General features: G+C 44.0%; 1 protein-coding gene across 2 annotated transcripts in view; it reads left to right on the plus strand.

The window, feature by feature from the left end:
• The first annotated feature begins 493 nt into the window (after nt 1-493).
• NEDD9 (neural precursor cell expressed, developmentally down-regulated 9) overlaps nt 494-23,450 on the plus strand; it is a 103,099-nt gene continuing 80,142 nt past the window's right edge. The window contains exon 1 of one of the 2 annotated variants that reach the window (XM_048309248.1): nt 494-624. The gene's annotated coding sequence lies outside the window, so the exon portion shown is untranslated. Of the gene's footprint in view, nt 625-15,299; nt 15,436-23,450 lie in introns of those variants that run through there. The other variant, XM_048309239.1, reaches the window with a different exon arrangement.

The raw sequence follows: 23,450 nt of genomic DNA on the forward strand, positions 1-23,450 counted from the left end.
CTCAAAATGGATTAGCAGCCATGGAGCTAGGAACTGCAGCCAGCTTGGATCATGAAGCAGAAGGGAAATACCGTCTTGGGAAGGAGACCAGCATGACCATTGGCTGGACATTAGTGCCTGTCTCCTGAGTTAATTTGATTTTCCCCTGCCTTGATCTGACTTTTCAGAGCTGCAAGGCTCTTTTTTAGCACTGTAGCAAGGTTAGAAAAATCCTCAGGAAATGGGACTGCCAAGTAAATCATGATGATAAAATTAAATTATTACCCCTCATAGCTCCACCAAATCTGGTGACTGTAAGACAGTCACAGATGACCACTGGACTCTCCCTGTGGGCTCTCTGATTCGAGGAGCACTCAGCCCGAATATCTGACAAATCTGTCAAAAACAAGGCTTGCCGAATAGAGAGGAACTGACAAAAAACCGGAAGAAAAACATTTGTGGTTTCTGTCTTTTACAAAAAAAGAAGAGGGGAGACAGAGTAAAAATGTACTCCTACAACCAAGCCTTCCATACGGAGCCAATGGGCAGATGTGGTTTCCTTGGACTACACTGACCTTTCCGAGGACACGAGAAACCCGATGAGAAGGGTCGGGGGAGGGAAACAGGAGCAGCGTCCCTGGCAAGGTAAGTGCTGCCCAGCAAAACCCCTCCACTGTGGTTGCTGGTGTTCTGGAGAGGAGCTGCTGTCCAGTAAGCAGCTGAGCCTGAGCCCACAAGCCTATAGGCAGCCTGGTACCTATCCATGTAGATGTGCAGCAACCTCCTTGGTTTTTTTAACAACACTGTCAACTGATTTGAAGTCTGTGCTTGTTAAAGGCCAAATTAATTGCTGTTTTGCTCTCATGGGCTTTTTTTTGTTGAAATAATTTTTTCTGTGTGACAACTGACCATTGCAACTTAATTCCTCTGTCTACTTGGATCCTGGTAAGTTGTTTAATAAAGATGCATTTCATGAGTAATCAGAGAAGTCCTGCCCCATTTCCAAAGGCAAATCAGGAAGTTGGCTGTAGCAGTGAATTTATTTGCCACTCCTGTTTGAAAAGGGGTCAAAACCCATGAACCTGCTGTTTGCCAAGAAGAAATACATTGCAAACTCTTCTGGACAAAGACCGTCCTTATTCTGAGCTATGAATTACCAAAGAGATCATTATCTCTTAATTATATCGCTACTTATATTTATCAGGAAGTTTTCGATTTTCTTTTCAGCATTGAGTTTACAGTAATGTATGCTTCAGTCAGTCCTGTAAGCATCAGGGTATACTGATAGTTCTCTAAACAGAGGTTTAGTATGTGGGAAAGTTTGAACATAATTCAAATTGAGTTTTAAAGACAAAATACATCACTCTTTGCAAGTGCAGATTTCACCATAGGTCTGCCTCAGTCAGTCCTGTTCATTCCAAAGCTTTCTAGCCTACAGATCTTCATGTGGCTGAACTTACATCACAATGTTTTATTGTCTTTATTTAGGCAATTCATAGTGATGGAGGAACATAATGCAATTGCTGTACCTTCTAGTCTGCGGTGGTGGGTGAGCTGTTTTCTAATGCTGGTGGCATTTAATTTCTGAAGTAAAATATGTTTTGGTAAGAAAGCATCTGTGAACATTATTTGAATAACGACTACAAAGCTGTGTCAGCAGTACCTGCCCCTCTTTCACTTTCTGCAGCTGTTCACAACTGAGCTGTGATTGCACAGAGAACAAGCATGAGTACTCAGGAAATACTATGTGGTGACCTGCCACAGGCTGCCCAGCCTCCTTTAGTTACGCCATTCAGGGCGTGACAGGATATGACAAGAGGTTAATGAGGATATGACTTGAGTACACATTGTATGGAAAACAGCAAATGTAGTTTTGCCCTCTTTTGGGCTATTTGAAGGAATCATTTCCAGGGCTAAAAAATACACTTGGGTAAAATGCTTGTAGAGTAAATTTCGCTAAGTAATTTGCAACACTGGTGAATTTGTACTGAACTGAACAATTCTGCCAAAAAGACAAGGCAGGGCTGGAGACAGATGTGTAGCAGTCTAACGCCATTAAATGCAACCCTCATCAACCTCCTTGTAAGTCGCCGAAGTCCGTATCCAGCTGCACATCCGATGGACCGACCTCCCTAAGCCAGGAAATAACAGAGAGAAAATCCAGCTCAGTGCTGAGGCTTCCTCCAAAGCAATGCTGCTTCACAGGGGCAGCTAAAAAAAGTTAACCTTTGCTGGAAAAAGCCTGGTATAAACAGTCAGCAAAGCTTAATCAAGGATTGGCATTGGAGTGTTGTGCTGAGGCTGAGTGCATGGAACATGAAATTTTGTTGCCTGCTTCTCAGGAAAACAAAAGAAGGCTGATAAAAGCAACTTGTGTTTCATCAGGCAAGCTACACTGCCTCTTGGGATGAACTTTGGCTCTCCTACTGGGAAGAGCCAGTGGACCCACTGTGGCTGAGAGATATAGCCTGCAGCTGGATAGCAGAGATAAATGAATGTGTGGGGACCAAGATTTAAAGGCGGGTGAGTCAAAACACCTCAGAGCAGAAGCATTCATAATTCAGGTCTGTGACAGAGGATATGAGAGGAGTGGAAACAGGGAAAGAAGAAGCTGGTTTTTCAAGTGGAAAGGAGGATGAGGAAGGGAGAAGTAGCTTGGGGAAGGTACAGCATTCTCCATCATCCTCTGAACAGTCCACATGAATTCCTTCTGCCAGTCATCCCTCCTACCCTTTTCCCAAAAGTGAATTCTTCTCCTTACCACTGTACCATGCATTTTAATCTGCATGGTTTCCCACAGAAACCATGAGAGCAGAAACTTGACGGAGCTGTTGCACAGAAATGTAACAGACTCCTGTTAGCAATCTCCTACTATGTATCCAGCCTGTCCTCCTCCATGCAAACTTAGGACTCCTGTCTGCTCCTGGAGTTTGCCCTTAGTAATCTAAGTGGGCTAATTGATAATGACAATTAAGATGATTTTATAGCTACACTGAATAACTTCAATTGTAGGTTATGGCTTAGTTTTTTGCAAACAAAATAATTTTCTTTATCTTATTCTCACCTAAATTTGCTCTTTCAAAGCTAAGCATTCTCCAAGTGCTCTACCGTACAAGCTTGGTGGCAGGCATGTTATCAGAAGTAGTATATTGTAAGGAAATATTGGCATTTTAAAGAAATCTTAAAGTTGTGTTTAAGAATCCAAACTGGAAGCTATTGTTCTTGCCACTCAGTGGGAAAATATTTTGAATTAATCACATACTAACCAAAGAATATGTCATGAATATCAAACACTTAAAACACTCTAAAAGCATCTGCGGAGCAGCCTGAAAAGCAGAGACTCTTCTATGCCTGTGAATGATACAATAAATAGTGAAATATATGCCAGTACTTAGTTTGGAGCATGTGGTGGGCTGTGCTCAGATCCCCAGACATAGTCTGAGATCACATCAACAGATTGCCTCAGTCAGCAGTAAAAAAAGAGATCTAAACAGATTCACAGAAGTTTTAGGCAGACCAGTATACTACAGAGCAAAAATTAATGGTCCTCAATTAATCTTCATGATACCTTTGGTTTAAAACTCAGTGGTTGTGTTTACATGGCATGACAAAAAAGCTGGAAGGACAGGATGGCCCATAATGGATCCACTCTCTATTCTCTTCAGAGAGACTCTCAATGCATTGCCTAGACACCTTCCCTTAGGTAAGGAACAGACAGGGATCAAACCTAGATATATCTTTGTGCTCTTCCCTCTGCCTCATTACTGATCGAGATCCTTCTGTCCTGTGCCTGAACAGCACTGGGCTCCCTGCCGAAAAGGGTATTCAAACCAGTGCCTGTTGCTGCATCATGAGTTCCCTGCCTAGGCAAAGGAGCTGGAACTAGGTGGTCTTTAAGGTCCCTTCCAACCCAAACCATTCTGTGATTCTGTGATCTTCTACTTATCTTTCAGAGAAAGCATAATCTTTGTTTCTGGACCTTATTTGTTGTTAGGGAAATGACTGCAATATCCATGCATTCAGCATCAACAGGAAAATCTCTAAAGGATTCTGTGGCCTTTAGGGATGCCGAAACCAGAGCTGGTCTAAGTTCTGTGACATTTCTTCTCTATAGTAGCTTGTCAATCTGTTGGCTTCCTCCCACTGGTTGTCTGATCCTAGGGGGGGCCCAAAAGGCTCTTCTAGAGGAATATTAGGGGGTGAAACACCTGAGAAGAGGTTATGAACACAAATGTTCATGTGTTCATGGAAAGAATTAAAGAAGGGAAAATGAATCTTACTTTCCACATCATCTGAAGTGCAAGAAATGACCTCTTGTCACCAAGATTCAAAGGTTGAGGGCTCACTGGGCACCAGCAGGTGCTTTCTTCGCAAGCTTCACATGACGTGCTGAGGCAGGCAATCGTGATGGGCTGGTGCAGGGACTTGGTTATAGGGGCGTAGATGACTGTGAATCACCCACATCCCTATCCCCCCTCTTTGCCCCAGGCCACAAGGAAACAAATCTGCTTTAACTAAACTTCAGCTCCCTCCAAGTAAAACCTTGTTTCTCTCTGAATAGATGAACTCTTGTCTGCCAATACAGCATCTCTAAATGTCTCAGGCAGGACACCTCAGCAGGACTTTATTTTGCTTTACATTACTCTTTTATGGCTTTCTGAAAATAGGACACCCTTGTGTAACGATAACACTGGTTGTTTCTACTCTGCTTCCTGATTCAAAGCAGTACAGAAAATATTCTTTTTCTAAGGTGCAACCAAACAGCTTCAGAAATGTTGATTTTCAGAGGGGCTTTCTCCTTCCTCTAGAATTAACAGTTGATGCTGATAGACAAGACTAGAAATTATGCTGTTTCTACATTAACTAAACAGCAAATACAAGTAGCACAGAGCTAGAACTCCTGCCATGCCCTGCCTAGGCCCCACAGAAAACATCCCTCTTAATGCAGGATGTCTTGATCTGAGGCAAGGGAGGAGGAGGAGGTTTTTACAGTCATTTAAGCCCCCATGCAGGTACACAGCTCACTTCTCAGCTCAAATAGGGATGTGGCCCACTTCAACAGAGATGAGAAAAGGGCTCCTTTTATGCCTTTCGTGAGACAGACATTCTTCAATTTATTTTATGGCTACAGATGACATAGCTGTCTAGAGGCACTCTGGTGAGGAGAAGCAAGGAGGAGAAGAGTCAGTGTGGGGGTGGAAAGCTGCAGCTCTGCCACTCCATTTGATGTGGTCTCTTTTAAAGGTCACCCGCTGGGACCTGACATCAATCAAATTATTTTTGTAAAAATGGAGATTTATATAACACATTTATACTATAGCTCTTGGTTCTTCTTTCTTAAATTACTTAAAGCAATATAATAACTTTCACAGGCTTATCACAGGAGACTGCCAACATTTCAAACATTTCCTTGATGTAGGATGATCACAATTGAAAGGAATGTGAATTTTATCCAGCCGTCGGTAAGGTTTTGTTTTCCTTAATCCCTGAGACTAACTCACTGGATGGTTTTCAGCCTCCAAACTAAATCTTAATCGAGACTAGGTGTCATTTAGGTTACTGCACAACTCTTATAACCTATGTGCTGGGGTACATTTGAGGAAAGACTGGGACAGTCCCTGGGATGGGGACCCTCAGCACTTCATTAGTGTGAGCTAGTTGTGCAAGAGAGCTCTCCAATACTTTGGAAAAAAGCAATCAAAACTTCTTTTCAGTGTTAAAGTTCCTTCATTTGAAGTGTTTTCCAGCTCGAACCTGTGAGCAGTGTAATCCAGTCAGAATTCCCACAGGCTGGAAATAAAGCTGGTGGTTTGTGTCCCAGGGGGATGCCATTTTGCTTCGTGCTGCATACACACTAGTGATTTTTTTTCATTCAACATGAGAGTTCAGCTTATCTCTCAAACTGTACACAACCAAAACCTTCCATCCCCCAACAAAAGTCACTAGCAGTAGGGCTCTATCTAGGCTTCTGCAGAGGTGTTGAAGAAAACAAGTGGTTCAGCTGTGACACTGAAATTTGTAGGCAAGATCGTGTCACAGAGGGGAAAATTAGAGATATTTCAGTGCCATTTCTACTGTAACAACTTGGAACACCTCCAAGCACTCTGGCAGTCAAAAGGTAACATTTTTCCACAAAGTGAGTTAGGTCCCTTTTCATCAGGACCAGAGGGCAGTTTCTGTCCCCTTTGCCAGGATCCTCAACAGAAGAAATGCAATGGGAATGGAAACACCAAGTACAACCCACTGTTCACCTCCCCAGCAGCAACAAATCTGTGCCAACACCAATGCAGGGAAAAGGTCTTGCCAAAGGTGGGAGTGAGAGAGGAGGAAGAGAATAGTGTGTTTGCCATGTCCCAAAATTCCCCCTCCCACACCCCCCTCAGTCTCCATGGCACCCCTCAGGCAACATAAGGGATGGTCTTTGGAAGATGGAGGCTTTGTTTAATTTGGAGGAAAACCTAGAAGTACTCTCAGTTCTCTGTGACTTGTCTGGGGAAGAACCATTTAAATTGTAATGCCAAAGCTTAGCTTTAACTAGGATTTTAGCCCCAAGCCTTACTTAAAGATTTAATAATTTAGATGGACTGTTCAGGTTGTGCCAGCGCCAGTGAAAACAGACAGGCTATTTCTCACCCTGAAAACAAGTCGGGAAGGGGTGAAATCCAGGAAACCCTGGAGGGACCCATTTCTCCCTTTCTAGAAGGACTGTGGATTCCTAGCCTGGGACTGCATGTCTAACTTTCTGGCAATTACAGTTAGGTCAGAGGTGTCTGGGTTTCTGCACCATGGCTTCTCCCTTTTAAACAGAGAGTGAAGCTCATTCGTGCTTCACAAGGGAATCACAAGGGTGAATTCAACATTGCGCACGCCAACATTGTGCTGAAAGAAAATAAAAAGCCTGTACACAACCAGCCTGAGCACCTCAGCACTCCATTCCAAATGGTGCCAGTATCTCCTAGAAACAGAATTAAACGTTCTTTTTATGTGAGCTGTTGAAAGTTCCCACATCAGATTCATACTTCTATTTCATGTCAGGATTCAGCTAAATAATGAATCCCAGTGAGCATTTTGCTTTAGGAAAGTATTCCCAATAAATACCAACAGACTTTTGATTTTTTTGAAGCTATACTGAGTGCATACTTAATGATAATGAATGAGTGACTGCTGGTCTTATCACAGCTCTCAGTCATAGAAAACCTTTGCCAAAACCCTACTAATTGAATAGTACAGATTGGGGAGCAACTGGCTGCTGGAAGGGATGTGGGAGTGCTGGCAGGGAATAAGTTACATGTGTGCTAGCAGCAGACACTGGCAGCAGGGACAGCTGGCAGAGCCCTGGGCTGCACTGGAAGGAGCACGGCCAGCAGATGTGGTGAAGTGTTTTTTCCCCTTTGCTCTGGGCTCATTAGAGCGTATCTAGACACCGTGTCCAGTTTCACCTATCCCACCCCCCCGCCAGTACAGGAAAGGCTCCAATAGCCTTGGGTGAGTTTAGTGTAAGGCCACTAAAATGGCTGTGGCTGGAGCCGTGGCTGGAGCACCCAGCCTTTGAAGAGAGGCTGAGGGAGCAGGAATCATTCTGCCTGGAGAAGCGATGGCTTTGGGGATGATCTATCAGGGGCCCTATGGTACCTACAACAAGGTTACCATGAAGGCCAAAACAGGCTCTTCAGATGTGCGTGGTGGGAGAATAAGAGACAAAGGCTGTACATCAAAACAGGGAAATTTCTGACTTCAAGTGAGGAAAGTAATTTTCCCCAAGAACAGCCAAAGCATCAGCAGGTTGCCCAGAGACACCACAACATCCTTGTGGTCTCCTTGTAGAGACACCATCTACATCCTTGGAGGTCTTCAAGATGAGCTGGACAAAGCCCTGAGTGGCCTGGGCTGATTCCAAAGCTGGCCCTGCTTTGAGCAGGAGGCTGGGCTAGGTGAGCTCAAAAGGTCCTTTTCCTACCTGAACTATTCTGGCATTCTTGTACTGTAAACTGTTACTTGTCATGAAAGGTATAGAAAGAGTATCAGCCATCACTGAATATCTCTTGGCGCACAGGGCAGCTAAGCTGTAATGACCTGCAGGCCTTCTCTCCCATAGCACTGCATCCACTTAGTTAAGGACCTTCTGAGGCAAGAACTGCAAAATGATTTTCATTATAACTACGTGAGTGGTCATGACTGAATGCTGATCTGCCAAGACCTGGTCTGGAGCCAGGTGAAGTAACTGGAAAGTTTGAGGGTACACATCAGCTGATGTAGATATCCACATTTGAACTCATTATTGGCAACTCAATTACGCTCCGTGAAAAGATGTACTTAGGCAGAAAGCTAAAATAGGTCAGACTGATTAATGTCAAAACACATTTTCTCTCCCCTGACTACAAAAGGAGTCTGACTACTCCAGATACATCTGTGTATAGAGCACACCTGTGCAGATAGATCAGATGGTTCCTGCCCCCATCGACTTCAGTAGCGGGGTGAGGTGATGGATTCTGCTTGAAGTCTGTGGAGGTCAGCACAGTCAGACTCTGAAATAAAATGTAGAGAGTCCATGCAGAACTGTATTTCTGGTACATCTTCCAGTTTAGAGTTCTAGTCCCACAACTTTACGACCATAACAGTTATTTATTGAGAACATATTTTCCTTCTTGACTGTCATGGGTGGAACAGTCTTGAGGATGATAACAAGAGACTGGGTGAGATTTTATAGTGGAAAACATGAGGAAAGCTGAGGAGAAAAATACCTGACTACTAGGACATCTTACAAGTTATGAATGTACTGTGGGATCTGATAACTTTTCCCTGAAGCCTAGATACATTGTGCCAAGCTTCTCCCCAAGTCCACGGCAAAGGCAATGTGAGCCTGTTCTCATGGTCCTAGCAGAGGAAAAGGCTGGTGTCATCTTCCATGTTATCAGGGGGAATATTTCCAGCAGATGGAGTTGAGCTGCCCAGACTGAGAAGGGCTTCAGGAAGCCTGAGAAAGCTGGGGTTAACTCTGTACTTTCACAGTCTGTTTCTGTTGGCAGAAGCAGGAGGCCATGGGGTGAAGTGAATCAAGACTCCAGTCCGGGTTAAAAATAACAGCGTGGGAGGAGCGGGCTGCTGGAGGGTGAGCAGAGAAGGGCAGTGGCCAGCTCTGCTTCCAGACAGGCAAATACCTGGGAGGTGGCACAGGGTGAAGGGTGGGACTTCTGCTCCTGGTGACCACCAGCTTGTGCTGGCTGGGACCTCCTGAAGTGGAAGCCCAGCCAGCTGAGGAGCTGAACACGGGTGAAGGAAGGTGTACAAGGGTCTGACTGCTGCCCCAAAACACTCCCAGTGGGGAAATAGAGAAGAAAAGAGTGAATGACAACAGCTGAAAGACAGTCTCATTCCCAAACACTAAAAATATGTTTATCCTGGTCAATAATACGTTTAGGTTGGAAATTAGAGAAAGGTTTCATTTCCTCTTCATTTTGCTTATTTTCTTCAGTCTTCAGCACTTTCACCTCCACAAACAAAACAATGTCCAAACCAGAATCCCTCCGGCATCCACCCTCCATTAACAAATGCGTGCAAAAGGACTTCTCTGTCAGCACCCCGATGATGGGCAGAGCTACAGTACTATAAGGATATAAATGACAAACAGGTCTCAGAGCAGCAATAGCTTACATTAGGAAAAATGAAATTAAGAAAAAAACAGAGAAGCTTCCAAGTACAGAGGTCTGTAAGAAATGTCACGTGCCCAAACCTTATTTGTTTCCCGTTAACAAATATGCCAGCCTACAAGAAAGCATAAACTTCCCCCATCAGCCTTCCTATCACTTTTCTGTGATGTTTAGTTTCCAGCTCACGCTGTCCATGTTTCCATTTTATTTTATTTTATTTCCATTTTATTTTGCATTCTTCCTATGTTTACTAAGCCACCTCCAGGTACTCACTACATAGTGGAGCTCAGGACACAAAGTGTTAAGATGGGAGAGAGATGATCAGGAGGGACAGCATGAGGTGTGAGGGTCTTTCTTCTAGGCAGCCACACTTGTCTCTGTACTTTGGAAACACTTTGATACAGATCAGTCCCTGAGTATTCAGGTCTCATCTCTAGCTTTCTCCCTGTATGTTTTCCCCCTCTCCTCCTGCTGGTATGAGAGCAGACTCCCTGACACTTGCTCTCTAAGTAGCTGGCAACAGGCACACAAGAAACTGTGGCTTGTGCAGCATGAGCTGCCGCAGAAAAACCCACACTGAATGAGCTGCACATTTAGAAACAGCTCCCACCCAAAGGAAAGCATTACAATTACCATCACTATCACAATTATCACAGTCAACATCTCATCTCAACTCCTGAACACCCAACAGAAAATTCAGACCCTCTCTTCCCACTTTTGGAAAGCAGCTGTGCAATTCTTGTGTAATTACTCAGGAAAAAAAAAAAAGTAATAAAGCCAATTACCTTATCCTTGAGTCATGCCACTTGCAGCCTTAGTGCTGTGAGCTGAATTCCCCAACCGACTGAACCAAGACAGCTCTGTGGAAAGCTGACACAGTGTTTGGAAATGCCAAGCCAAGCAAGCAAGCAGTTCATCAAAACAAGCATTCCTAAATCTGTCCCATGAAGCAGAACAAGCACATGGGCAACACCAGTGCTATGAAAGGAGGGTAGCAGTTAAGGACCCCAGTCCTTAAACCTACTCTATACTTTGGCTCTAGCATAGCTGTGAAAATAAACATGTGTTAAAAATTGCCCCATCTAGAATCTGGTCAAAGGGAAGGCCCCAATATAGACACAATTGTATAAGTATTGCAAGTCCTTCTACTGATGGTAACATTTACTCCAGTCGGGAAATCAGTCTGGGCTACAAATGGGTGTAAAGTCAAGGTCCTTTCAGCCTTCCAAGAATTCAAAGTACGTTAAAAAACGTGAGATGTGTTACTCACTGCCTGTGCAAAAAGCCTTGCTCTGCAGTGTTTGTGCCAGAAGGAAGAGGAAAGCCTTACAGAAAGAATCAAGAGGCTTTTTCAGTGTATTTGTTCTGCAGGCACTTATTCCTGGCCCATGGCATGTTAAGCAGGGTTGTTCAGGTATCAAACACTAGCACAGAGGATGGATGCTCATACATATACGTTTTACTGCATCATTGCAACTCACGTGCCAAACATGCTTCATAGATTGCCCATGCTGACCCCTAAGGTGGTGAAGGCAGGTCATTCAAGGGTGAGACTTACCTGTACACTGAGTAATGACACTCTGTGTCTCTCTTTCAACTCCTGTCCTCCTCTCAGAGAGGTTTGTGAACCCCTGCCTCTCACTCCTACTTAACTCCCACCACACATCACACTTTTCAGAGTGCAGTCACTTCATATAAACTATATAGTGAAGACAGGTGTGCCTGCTGCCCTACTCCTTTCAGTCTCCTAAGGTAACAAGGAATGGCTTTGCAGTGTGCCTGCTACCTAACATAAAATGCCTCCTCTTACATCCAAGTGCAGCCAAATGTCTAACATTTCCATCCCTATTGCACCTATGGAGGAAAGCTGGCGATGGGCACTCTTGATTCACATGTGTACAAGCCAGTACTTTCAGACACTGACAGGTACCTGCTGTCCCAAAACTAGGATTCAGATCCCACAGTACTGAGAAACTCATCCTGATATAGACTTTCCTATGTAAATATGTGCAGTACATCTGTTGCATCTCAGACTTTAATATACTTATGTACAGTTCCCCTAATACTGTGTTCTACATTATTTATATACTAATGATATAACAAATTTGAAAAACGGCTGTAAGGTGACGCAAATATGCGGTGCCTCATGGACCCACACAAAAGCCATCCTGGTATCTTCCTCTGTATTAAGAACTTTGTCCTTTCACATTCTTCTTGAAAGGCTGCTCACAGCTCAAAAACTGCTATGAAAACCTTCACCTTTGTTCAGTATTTGCAGTGTTCAGAAGTGGAACAAATCCAATAGTAACATTCTGGCTGTGGAACCAAATAATTGGTAGCCATGAGGTGAAAATGATTATTAGATCTGGATTTCATCCTTGTTTGTGTTTTGAACAGGCTTGTGATACTGACCCAAAGTCTGGCTTTCCTCTCCAGGGAATTTAATCACAAGAATAGCACAAAGCATCTATAGGGCCAGACCTTCCTCCCCTAAGGCCCCTACACTGCTACTACAGAATCACCCCAGTGATCCTTTGCTGGGCCTTCTCACACATTACAGCTCCCAAGCACAAGACTCCCTTCCCCAAGGGACCAAGGGAAAGCCCTAAGATGAGGATACAGGGGGGTATCCTGCCTGCTTTAACATACACCAGGAATGGCACTGAGGGAGCAGGCAAACTGAGCTAAACACGGAGTACTGGGTGTGGGAGAAGTCAGTTCTGTCTAGAGCCTCTGAAATTTGTGAATTCACTTAGCCTGGCCTGCTAGAACTCTAATGCCCACAGCGTTTTTACCACAACACTTGTGCCTTTACCACAAGCTCATTTACCGGAATTGTATTTTTTCGAAAAGGATCCAGTGCTTATTTCATGTAAGAGGCAAACCCTGCATCCTGAGTTAAGTGGGTAGTTGCTGACTCTGAAAGCAAAAGGCATTTTTAGTTGCCCATTTTCTAACCCATCTTTGTCCACCTCCAGCACCTAACCACCTTGCTATGTCCAGAGATAATCTGCCATTATTAATTCTCTCCCTGCTTTCAGTTTTTACTGGATGAACATCAAATGTCATGTTTAACAAAATAAATTGATTTAGATTCTCTTGCCTCTCTTTAGACAGCACAGTTCAGCCTATGCTCATGCAGCTCAGACAGTCTCTGTTCTCTGCCCATCTGTCAAAATCCTTTTAAAACCGTAAACATTTCAGAAATGGTCTCATTAACGCTGTACACATGGAAATATCACCTCCTTGACCTTTACTCAGCAATCTGCTCTGTAACATTTGCTTTCAGGTACACTGTATCACACAGGGAGTGCGTGTTTAGCAGATTATCCATTATAAACAAGCCTGAGTCACTGGTTTCCAAAACACAATCTCCCAGTCAAATAGCACAGCTATAAACACACATCTCTGGTCTGTTACCACCTTGAATTTGGCTGAAGATTCAAATACACATTTTTGAGGAGGAGATCAGTTTACCAGACAATGCAGAAGATGCTAAAGAATAGGCTGGTCCCTGACACTGTTATTTATTTCTTCATCACTGGTTGCATCATTACCACTGTCCTTGTCTAATGGAGTATGTCATGTGTTCTTAGGTCAAAACCCAAGCCACTGAGTACTCCAAGCCTCAAAGAATGATCCCTTTGGTATATCCCTCAGGAACAACAGTTCTGAATGCCTCCTCATTTACAATTACTTTAGAAAGCATGACTATTAGCCAGATTGCAATTAATTTGATGCCTTTATTTAGTCTTATGCTGTTAGAGTTTGGGGCTTGTCTTTACTCAGAGCATCGTGTGGAACAAAATCATGTCTTACAGAAATTTCAGTAGGTGTATGCTTAAGTTGATATCAAAAACATTACTTCTACCAATCAGACACCATCTTACCAAAATTACATTGCAATTAGTTCACAAGACAGTTTTACATTAATTACCATTAATTTTATCACCTTTTCCTAATCCCTTCCCGTGATTTGCCCCAGAATTTATCAGACTGCTACCCACTTTTCAACTCTTTGATCATAACTCCCATTTTTTTCTTACTTTTGGCTTCAATGTCCTGACAACTGATTTTATTCTTTACCAGTTAATGGTGCTGAAAAACGATGGAGGTACATATGAGTGCAGTAAATGAGAACGTATTTTTTCTTAGGCTGCAGCAGAGAAAACTGTGATTTTTCTTGGGCATTCTGACTTCCTCTACATCATGTCTCCTCTGCTGGATTAGAAAGAATATTTCTGCATATGAGCTCAAACATGATTGCTTAGGAAAAGAAAAAGTAGAAAACCTTGCTAAAACTCTCAAAACTGTCACCTTTGCTCTTCTTTTGGTCAGGAAGAAAAAGTAGAAAACCTTGCTAAAACTCTCAAAACTTTCACCTTTGCTCTTCTTTTGGTCAAGGAATAGTTGCAGGTGGAATCTATTCCTTCTTGCACCAATCTCTTTCTGAAGTGATGCAACTCCATCACTCCAAACCACATCATTTGTTAAGCTTTGGGCAGCACCTAAGTCAGACATAGCCAGATCTGACAGATCCCTTCACCAGCACTGCAGTGCACATGACCAGTAACAAGGGGATAACCTTCCTGCCTTCCTTCAGCACCTTCTTTCCCTGAAAGGAGCAACAGGCTTAACTCAGAGCAAGGAAACAGAGCAGACACAATATGGAAAGAAAAAGCTCCCCTCTCCAGGCATATTAGATCTTGGTTCCTCTGGTTCACTCAGGATAGCCTCTCTCCACTGCACACACATTAGGGCAAAGGCAGATGCCAGAGGAGGAAGGAAGGGACAACTGATCTTCAGGAGATGACTGTTTGTGCTTTGCGCATCTCTGTGCATTGTCATTACCATACGTCTGCACAACTTGTGCTATTTAAAGAAGGGATAATTTGAGATTAGCTGCCTGTGTAAAATGATAGCGAGTGACAGAAACATCCCAGCCTGGACTCAATAAAATGGATTAGTAAAGACCAGTATCTCAAATTTCAGGCTGGATTCTACTGCTGTTTCTAGTTACATAAATGGAAACACAGGGCAATCTATCAATTCACTGCTACCTCACACTCTAACTCGCTGCTAAATGCCTGCAACAGGAGCTCAGGTGACCTTCCAAACCCAGGTGGAAGGTTTTAAGAACTGAATTATTACTTACATACCACAGGAAAGTAACTGATACTCTGAAGTGTCTTTGACTAATGTATTTTGTCTAACATTTCATGTGCTCCAAAATTGAGTTCCATTTATCACTTCTGGCAAGAAATAGGATCACTTGTGTGGCAAGTTTTACTGATTAAGGGTGAAAACAATTTGTACAATATTATTGCCACCTCTGTTGAAGAAGGAACAGCTGCTACCCCTCACACCAGCTTTAAAGGGTAAAGATGGGTGGCTAGAAATCTGCACACGCATTCATGTGGGAAGCAGGAGGAAAGGAAAACACTGGCAAGACCCATGCTATAAGCACATCTGGGCTCAGAGAACAGGCATCCACTATTTAAGGAATGGCTCCCTGATGCTCAGCTTTGAAAGTGGAACAAATATTTAGTGCTGGCTCTGAATTTTCCAGCTTTCAAGTTTAAAACAACATGAAACAGCCTTTGCCGCATGGAGCCATTCCACACCAATTCGCTCATTGGGTTTGGCTTACAGGGCTACTCTGGGGATGGCCAACCTTCAAGAGGTGATCCACTGCGCCTTGGCTGGCTCCGGAGTCAAGTCACCAAAGATCATTCGAGGTTTCCAGAGGCCTCCTCAGCACTTCATTTAAGCACCATTTTCTTGCTGATGGCAATACTTGGAAAACTAGGTAAGAGTTAAAAACTTCCTGGAATTAAACAGGGGTGTGACACAAGATGATTAAGAGGATTTTGGGAGGGTGCCTTGCACAAAATCTTGGACTCCACCTTTATCTTCCTTTTTGTCAGCAACATGCTTCCTCTCCCACAACCTGCCATGGTGTTCTCCCTTTGCTGAGCGCACTCACTCCCCGCAGGAAGGGCAGCAGCAGCTATCGCAACAGCAGAGTGGCTCAAGGGCAGAGAAAGATTGCACTGACCTAAGTTGTTTGACATAAAATGGGTTTATCAAGAAGCAGCAGGCAGCTGGCCTGCTGGAAGGGACCTCTTTGGTCAGCCTTTTTTAATTCAGGAAAGGGCGAGGACCACTCAACTGAGGTGTCAGTGGAAGGTGGAGAAAGAATTACTGCATAAATCTTCTTTCAAGCCAGTCCATGCTATTTTCTCAGGGCAAGTCCTCTGGGACTTCCCCAGCAGCTCTACTGCCATGCTTGTGACTTTGAGATAATTCTCTACAACTTTAGGCTGGAAATTTTAAAATTTCAGTATGGAACAAATGAGTATTAAGGCTGCCCTTGATGGCAGCAATGGATGGATTTGCTCAGACTCTGTTCATGGCAAGTCCTAGGCTGTGACTGTTCTCCTCATTGGCTGTCAAAAGCAGCAGAGAGCAGGGGAGATAAAAATTTTAACAGTAAAGCTCTGAAGAAGGAAAACCCAATGGAATAAAGCCCCAAAGCAAAGAGACAGAGAAGAGTTCTTGAAGTAAAGTGCTATAGGAGGTGAGAGAACAGAGGAGTAGGTCAACCTCTAACAGTTCCTGCCCCATCAGCAAACAAATTATCACTCCCAGGATCTTGTCCAGATTATTTACAAGCCCATTTAATGGCAGTCAGCAGCCCTACGGACCACACAGCATTACTAGTGGCTGTGGGACAAGCAGTGGGCAAGGAGGGTGAATGATTTCAGTCCTACTTGGTGACCCTGGGGTGTTGGAAAAACCTGTAAGTACTGCAGCCTACTTGAAAAGCCTTATGTCCATCACAGGAGACGTCAAAAATGCTCCAGCTTACCGATCTTTACTGGTCTGTGGGGGAAACATCTCCAGTTCCTCAGCATGGAAAAAGAGGATCTGGGCACAGCTATTGTGGCTGGGTCCCCACCTCCTCTGGGGAGGTCTCTCCTTCCTTCCTGTAGGGTGAGGATTTCAGAAAAAGCTGGAGTCACTAGAGGAGAGCAGTGGAGGTAGGCTCAGGATGGAGCTCAACAAAACTCAGTTTTCTTGTTGTCCAGCCTCCGGGTACATGCTCACACGTTCAATGGCACTTTACTGCACAGCCCAAACCTCCCCACACCCCTCCCTTCAGAGACACCATCCCTTTTGCTTTATGAGTGCTGTCTGGAAAGCATCAGAGAGAAAGTAAATACCCCTAATATCATGTGGGAAAGGCCTCTGGTTTGAGTAGTTCCACTAAGTGACTGACTGGGCCAGATTTCCTTCCCTTCTCAAACAGCATTTGCAAAATTATCTGTCATGGAGAACACTGCTTTACTACTGAATCCATAATAAACTGGACTAGGAATAATTCTCCTGTGTGGGAGGATATATTTGAGGCTCTGATAGAATTATTCTAGAGCTAAACCTAAATGTACAAAACCAAAAAACTAAAATACACCTGGCCCTTCTCTTATTGTTTTTGTTGGTTTTTTTTTTTTTCCAGCTTTGAGCACTTCAAAATATATTGGTTCTTTTCTTGTTTTGGAGTTCTTATGACTAAGTGTTAAAATGAAGGTAATTTTGAGGTAGAGTTTTAGTTTTGAGCTAGAGTTTCCTATGCAAAAATATCAAAACAGGCCATTTGAATAAAAAAATCTGAAATTTTTACAGCTAAGTCACTCAGAACTATTAATTCTCACAGAAAGTGTTAGTTTTAGACAAAGTAGGATTTTGTTTTATTACAAAAATGATCTGGAAAAAAAACATTCCCAAACAGCTTATCGCTAACAAGGCTGTCAAAAGCCTTGTGTTCTTGTCCCAGGGAAATTGTTTTGTAAACTGAAACCCATTGCTATTGCAAAAGCAGGAAGAGATTCCTCTGACCTCCACAGCTTCCACACTTAGAAAAGCATGTTCCAGTGCCACCAGAAAAAAATGTCCTATCGTAATACTCCTTTGCATGCACAATCTCCTCTGTCATCCGTCCAACCAAAAAAAAAAAAAAGTTTATATTCAACTACAAGTTAGTGACAGCTGGCAGACCAAAGCAAATAGATTGAAACTGCTTCCTGATTGCCCCTGTGTGCATCTGAGCACTACTAGGGCCACCAGAAGGTCACAAATCCCAGTCTTGTCCAGTGTTAATCACTTAGCACATTTGAAAAATGTGTCACTTGTTGAAGGGCAAACCCATGTCCTCTCTCCCAATGTCTGAATCTGCTGCCAGATTTGACAGATTTGGCACAATGGGATTCACTCCTTTCAAGGCAGATGGTTCCCACAGAACCAGGGGACCAAGTCATAAAAAAATTGAGAAGTGGTATTTTAGACCTGCTTCTCATTTGTTACATGTAATGGCAACCACATATTTTTATGGATACAGCCAGGTCTGCTAAGCTAAGCAAACAGAATGACCCCTTTCCTTTTAATTTGCTGCTTTTTTCCTTTGAAATCCATCTCTGCAACTGAGCAGTGGCTCATTGCACTGTAGCTGTGCAGAACTAACCTGGGCAGAACCTTGAATATGGTGTCAGCTCTTCACTGCAAATAGTTCAGTGGTTTCCCTCCAGAGACCTGCCTTGGGAAACTACAACTCTCCCTGATGCTCCAGTAGGTGACTTTTTCCTCCACTGAGCTATTTGCAGGGAAGACATGACACCATGTTTGAGGTTCTGCACAACACCACTGCAGTGAACCAAAGTGATCAACTATCAGGTCTATCTGTAGCCACAAAGCATGGAGTAACTGTTCTGTAGGCATCTTGCCATCCAACCAGCCCAGAGATGAGAGCAACAGGTACAACAGCTCTTATTCCCACACGAAATAATGCAGTTGTGTGTGGTCCTGAACACCCCAGGGAAAAGGGATGGTCTTTCCCACAGAAGGAGCAGAGGACATCCAACTCCTGGTCAGAGCTACACAACACACCACTGGACTGAGCTGTTAAGATTACATTCTAGAGTTATTGACCTGGCAAGGGAAACAGTCTGGTTTGATTATCAGACTCTGAATGACGACAGATTTGCAGCACTGTGGGAAAGAACAGTCCCAGCCCCACACCGCATCATGGCCTGGGCTCTCACGAGCTGAATTCCCCTGGAGCAGACCCAAGTCAAGGTCAGGCATTAGTTCCTCATACCATTTCCTAGAGGTGGTACCCCTGTGGCAGAGCTGCTGGAGCATGGAAGTCTCAAGAGCTGCTTATGTACATGAGAAAACTGAATACTGGGGTTATTTGCATGGGCTGCTGAGCCCATGCACAGCACATTCACTACATCCCTATTTGTCTGCCAGTGGGTATCTACCCTGCTGCTACCCTGCATCTACCTCCCTGTCTGTGCCCTGAGCTCATCTGACCCCCAGGACAGCGAATTCCAGGCAAGCATCCCATGCAGACCTTGCTACAAACAAGTGTTTTTCATTATTGTTGGAGTTTAAGGAAAATAGCTTACAGAACTTTGGAAAAAAACAAACAAACAAAAAAACCCCAACCAAAACCCCCTTGTATATATATATATATACACATTTATGTCAGAGGATTGCTGAAATTGGAGAAGCATTTGCTGCCAAGTGGCATGCCCTTCTTTTTGTCAGCAAAGCCAGCATATACATTTGGGCTTGGATGATTGCCTAAGTGGGATGCTAAGGAGATGTTTATCTAGGGATGTAACTCACTGCAACTGGGGAAAGAAATAAAGGCCCACAAAAACACAGAGAGAAAATGAATTACAAAAATGTCACCAGCGGTGTTTTTGTATTTATTCCAATGCTGAAAACAATTACCCTTTGGCAAATTTTCAAATTCTGTTTATTTGACAGTGCTGCAAGTAAGACAGGGGAAAATAAGCATGAAAGGGAACAAACTGATATTCCTGATGCAGAACTGGATTGGCGCTTAGAGGAAAGCATACCCAACTTAACCTCCAAATGTCATCTGCACATCATAACATAAAAATGAACAAGGTACTATTTATAGGGCTTCAAATGAGTAGCTGACAACTGATACTTAACTATGAACACTTAAATACGTATCTTTCTTAGGTAACTCCTGCCTTTCACATAAACACATTTGGTTTCAATAAAAAAGGTATGCTTGGGGATCTTTTATTTTTTTTTAACATGTAACAGTCCAAACTAGTCCTTTTGTCTGCAATTACTGTATGACAGCTCAAACTCTAATGGACTTCATTAGCAATCACTCATCTCATAAGACACATCATTGTTAATTAATGAACTTCTGGTGTCTTGGATGGAAGTCCCCTCCATTATTGTTACAGTTTTTCAGATAGTCCAGGAAGTCTCAACCTCACGTGGAAAATCATTCACAGCTGTGGGGGGGGGAACAAGAATAGTTCTGCCATCCTGAAGGTAGAGGAGCATTTGGTCAAAGACAGCTATTGCACTACAACAGAGAGTCTGTGAGTTGGACTTTGCTGGCCAAGCCCCTTGTATACTTTGTGTAACACATCCTGTCACCATGACAGGCATTTTTGTGCCAAGCAGAGGCGGCAAACACCTTGGCCAACAAAATCACAGCTGAACAACCTGCTGTCTTGCTCAAGCACAGATTGAGAAGGGATCCATAGACTTAGACTTCATTTGCCTAGTTTGTCCAAGAGGCCCAGCTTAGCAGAGAACTGGAACAATTACTCACAGGTTTGCATATAACAAAACTGGAGGGGGTTGTGGTTCTCTTCGTATCCTACAGCTCAGCTGCGATGCAAGGAAACCAGTGTTTAATTCTGTTCCTCCGTCTCACTTGATCACCCATGCCTCAACTCTTAAGAACATACTTAAACCACCTAGCTGTAAAGTCTTGCAGGGAAAGGAGGAGGAGGGACTACTCACTTGGTTTTGCTTTCAACTTTTCCTATTAACTGGCTGCAGACCTCTTGATCCACCTGTGCCAGAGCACTCAGGCCAGAGACACAGAGCAAGTCAGCAGCGGCACAGCACAAAACCAGGAGAGCTGTGCTGAGGTTCCCATGTCACCTCATGTGGGGGAAGGAGTATAGGCAACAAATTTTAAAACTGTCAATTAGCCAAGGGGTGAGATTAATCGTTATCCTCTCAACTACAGTAGTTTCTACATTCCTTTACAGTTCTAAGTTCATGCTCTTTCCCATAGAATGTTCATATTAGACCAGACCATTTAACAGCCCAGCATCTTAGAACCAAACTACTTTACTAGACTATTTTTCCTCCCCCTGTTAAGTGACACTTTATAACTACAAATTCAATGATGCATCATCACCAAAGAAGAAATGCAACTTGGCAGAAGTTTTCAGTGCCAATTGTAAAAATAGTTCTTGAAGCAATGCAATTGCTAATTATTCATGGAAAGACATGCTAAATTTTTAACTTGGAATCTCTGCTGCAGTGTTACTCATTTTTCTTATAGGCTTTGTCTAGATTATTGAACTCAGGGAGCCAAGAAATCCCAAAAAAGTGGGAGAAGACAAATAAAAACAGAAACTGGGAAGGGGCGAAGTTGTAATATGGGAAGCAAATGGACCAGAAGAACCGTAGGAGTTCAAGAACGTAAAGCTTTTAAGGCAGGATGAGTGACTGGATCTCAGGTATCCCTCGGTGCATGACTTCTGAGCAGGGATGACAAAGTCTGTGCCTCAGAGCTGGGGAAGAGGTCTGCGTAGCAATTACTTTACCTCCCAAAATATAAAACTGCTGATGTAGACCAGGCAAGGTCAGAAGCGATCGGCAATCCCTATGGACTGAAAGCTGCTTCTTGACCTGCCAAGGGCTGGATAAATTTCAGCTACTACTGCTACAACAAATATTTGCAGCATGTCTCAGGCATGCACATGGGAGCCCAGCATCCCCCCCTCACACCGGCTTTGACCTCAGCTGGCGTTAGCGTGCAAGGCTGCAGACTGCCTTGGAGAGAGGGAAGGATTCTGCTCTTCTTGCTGACTCTGCCAGGATGGCAGGAGCTTCTGGCAGAGGGGCTGGGCACACCAGTATGGCAACATCATCATCTGCTGCTGCAACCAGACCTGAGAGGAACTACAAGCTGTGTCTCATGGGAGGGGTGTGTGTGTAAATTTAAGTGTTTGATGTTTGTCTTGCAGAGTGGCTTATTCATGATCGTTAACTGAAGGAGTGAGTGGGTGGGAAAAGGCCCTTCTTTAGAGCAGCAGCTTTGAAGCCAAACCGAGCTACTGACCTGTAACCTTTTCTCCTGCCTCTGGCAGAGCATACAGCAAGTGTAAGCTCATGTATGGTCACAGCTGCTGCTCTGGGTTATGTTCACACAGGCAAGGGCAGTCTGTGACAATGACTTCCTCAAGGATCCTGGCTGCATGCCACGGGTGCCACTTGGAGTGGTCTCATCCCCCTTCCAAATAAACGGGCTTGAACAGGGTAGAACACTAACCTCCTGACAGCTGCCTAGGCAGAACCTGACAAGTGCCTGCAGCTCCTCTCCACTGGCACATCAACCTTTATTGCTTGTTTATTGCCTGGGACCACGCTGGTCTCTGATAAATGGAGCTTTTGAGCCAGAGACTGCGGAAGGCTATGGGCTGATGACTATCTGCATCCCATCAGGCACCGGGGGGATCCTGGCATGCTGATGGGAAGAATGGGACTCCAGGAGGCACATTTTTGCACCCCCCAAGGCTCTGCTCTGCTGCCTGTGACTAATTCTTCACCTAAATTAGAACACAAGGACTCCTGCTGATACATGCACTTCCAACAGGACAGCCAAACTTTCCTTCTCATTAGCTTTTAACTACAGTACTTTACGTTTACATTAACTCATGTCTGCTCTGGGTGCTGTTCATTAGGTTCTTCAGTACCCCCTGTTTCATGATTCTTACCTCCTCTCACCCCCACACTTCAAGGCTCGGTGGGTGGCAAACCCCACGCTCCCAGCGCTGTGGATGGGGTGAGTCTGTAGACTTGCCCAGAAGCAAGTACGTGTATAGGTGTAATCATCCTCCCCAGGCAACTCATTCAGCAAGGCTAGGGGTTTGAACCCCAGCAATGAGGCAGGCCTCTGGCTTTTCCACTACCAGGCAGTACCTCCCAAATTGTGGTTGAACAAAAGTGGAAAGTGGCATGGCCTGGTGCACACTGAGTGCTTACTGGTGCAGGACTTGATCCCTGTTGTTTGGTGGTTTAATCCCAACCAGCAACTAAGTACCGTGCAGCCACCCACTCACACACCCTGCCACCCCTGCAGTGGGATGGGGAGGAGAATTGGAAAAAAGGTAAAGCTGGCAGGGTTGAGATAAGAACAGTTTAATAATTTAAATAAGATTAGAATAATAAAATAATAATTGTAGTGGGAAGAGAGATAACCAGAAGAGAAAGAGAAATCAAACCAGAGAAAGACAAGTGATACACCACACAGTTGCTCACCACCTGCTGATACCCAGCCTGTCCCTGAGCAGCCATCAGCCCCTCCTGGGCAACTGCCCCAGCTAATAGACTGAGCAGGATGTTCTATTGTACGGAATATCCCTTTGGCCAGTTCGGGCCAGCTGCCTTGGTCATGTTCCTTCCTGCCTTCTTGTGCACTTCCTTGCTGGCAGAACATGGGAAACAAGAAAATCCTTGACTTAGGCTAAGCACTACAGAGCAACAACTAAAACATCAGTGTGTAATCAACAATATTCCCATACTAAATCCAAAAATACAGCACTGTACCAGCTATGAGGAAGAAAATTAATTTTATCCCAGCCAAAACCAGGACACCTATCAATCTCTTTATCATTGTTCCCTACTTGCAAATATGTTGGGAGAGGCCCAAAGCAACAGCTTATACCTAAAAGTTCTCAAAACTGG

This window comes from Corvus hawaiiensis, chromosome 1 (assembly GCF_020740725.1).
Source record: "Corvus hawaiiensis isolate bCorHaw1 chromosome 1, bCorHaw1.pri.cur, whole genome shotgun sequence".
In the NCBI taxonomy this organism is placed as follows: Eukaryota; Metazoa; Chordata; class Aves; order Passeriformes; family Corvidae; genus Corvus; species Corvus hawaiiensis.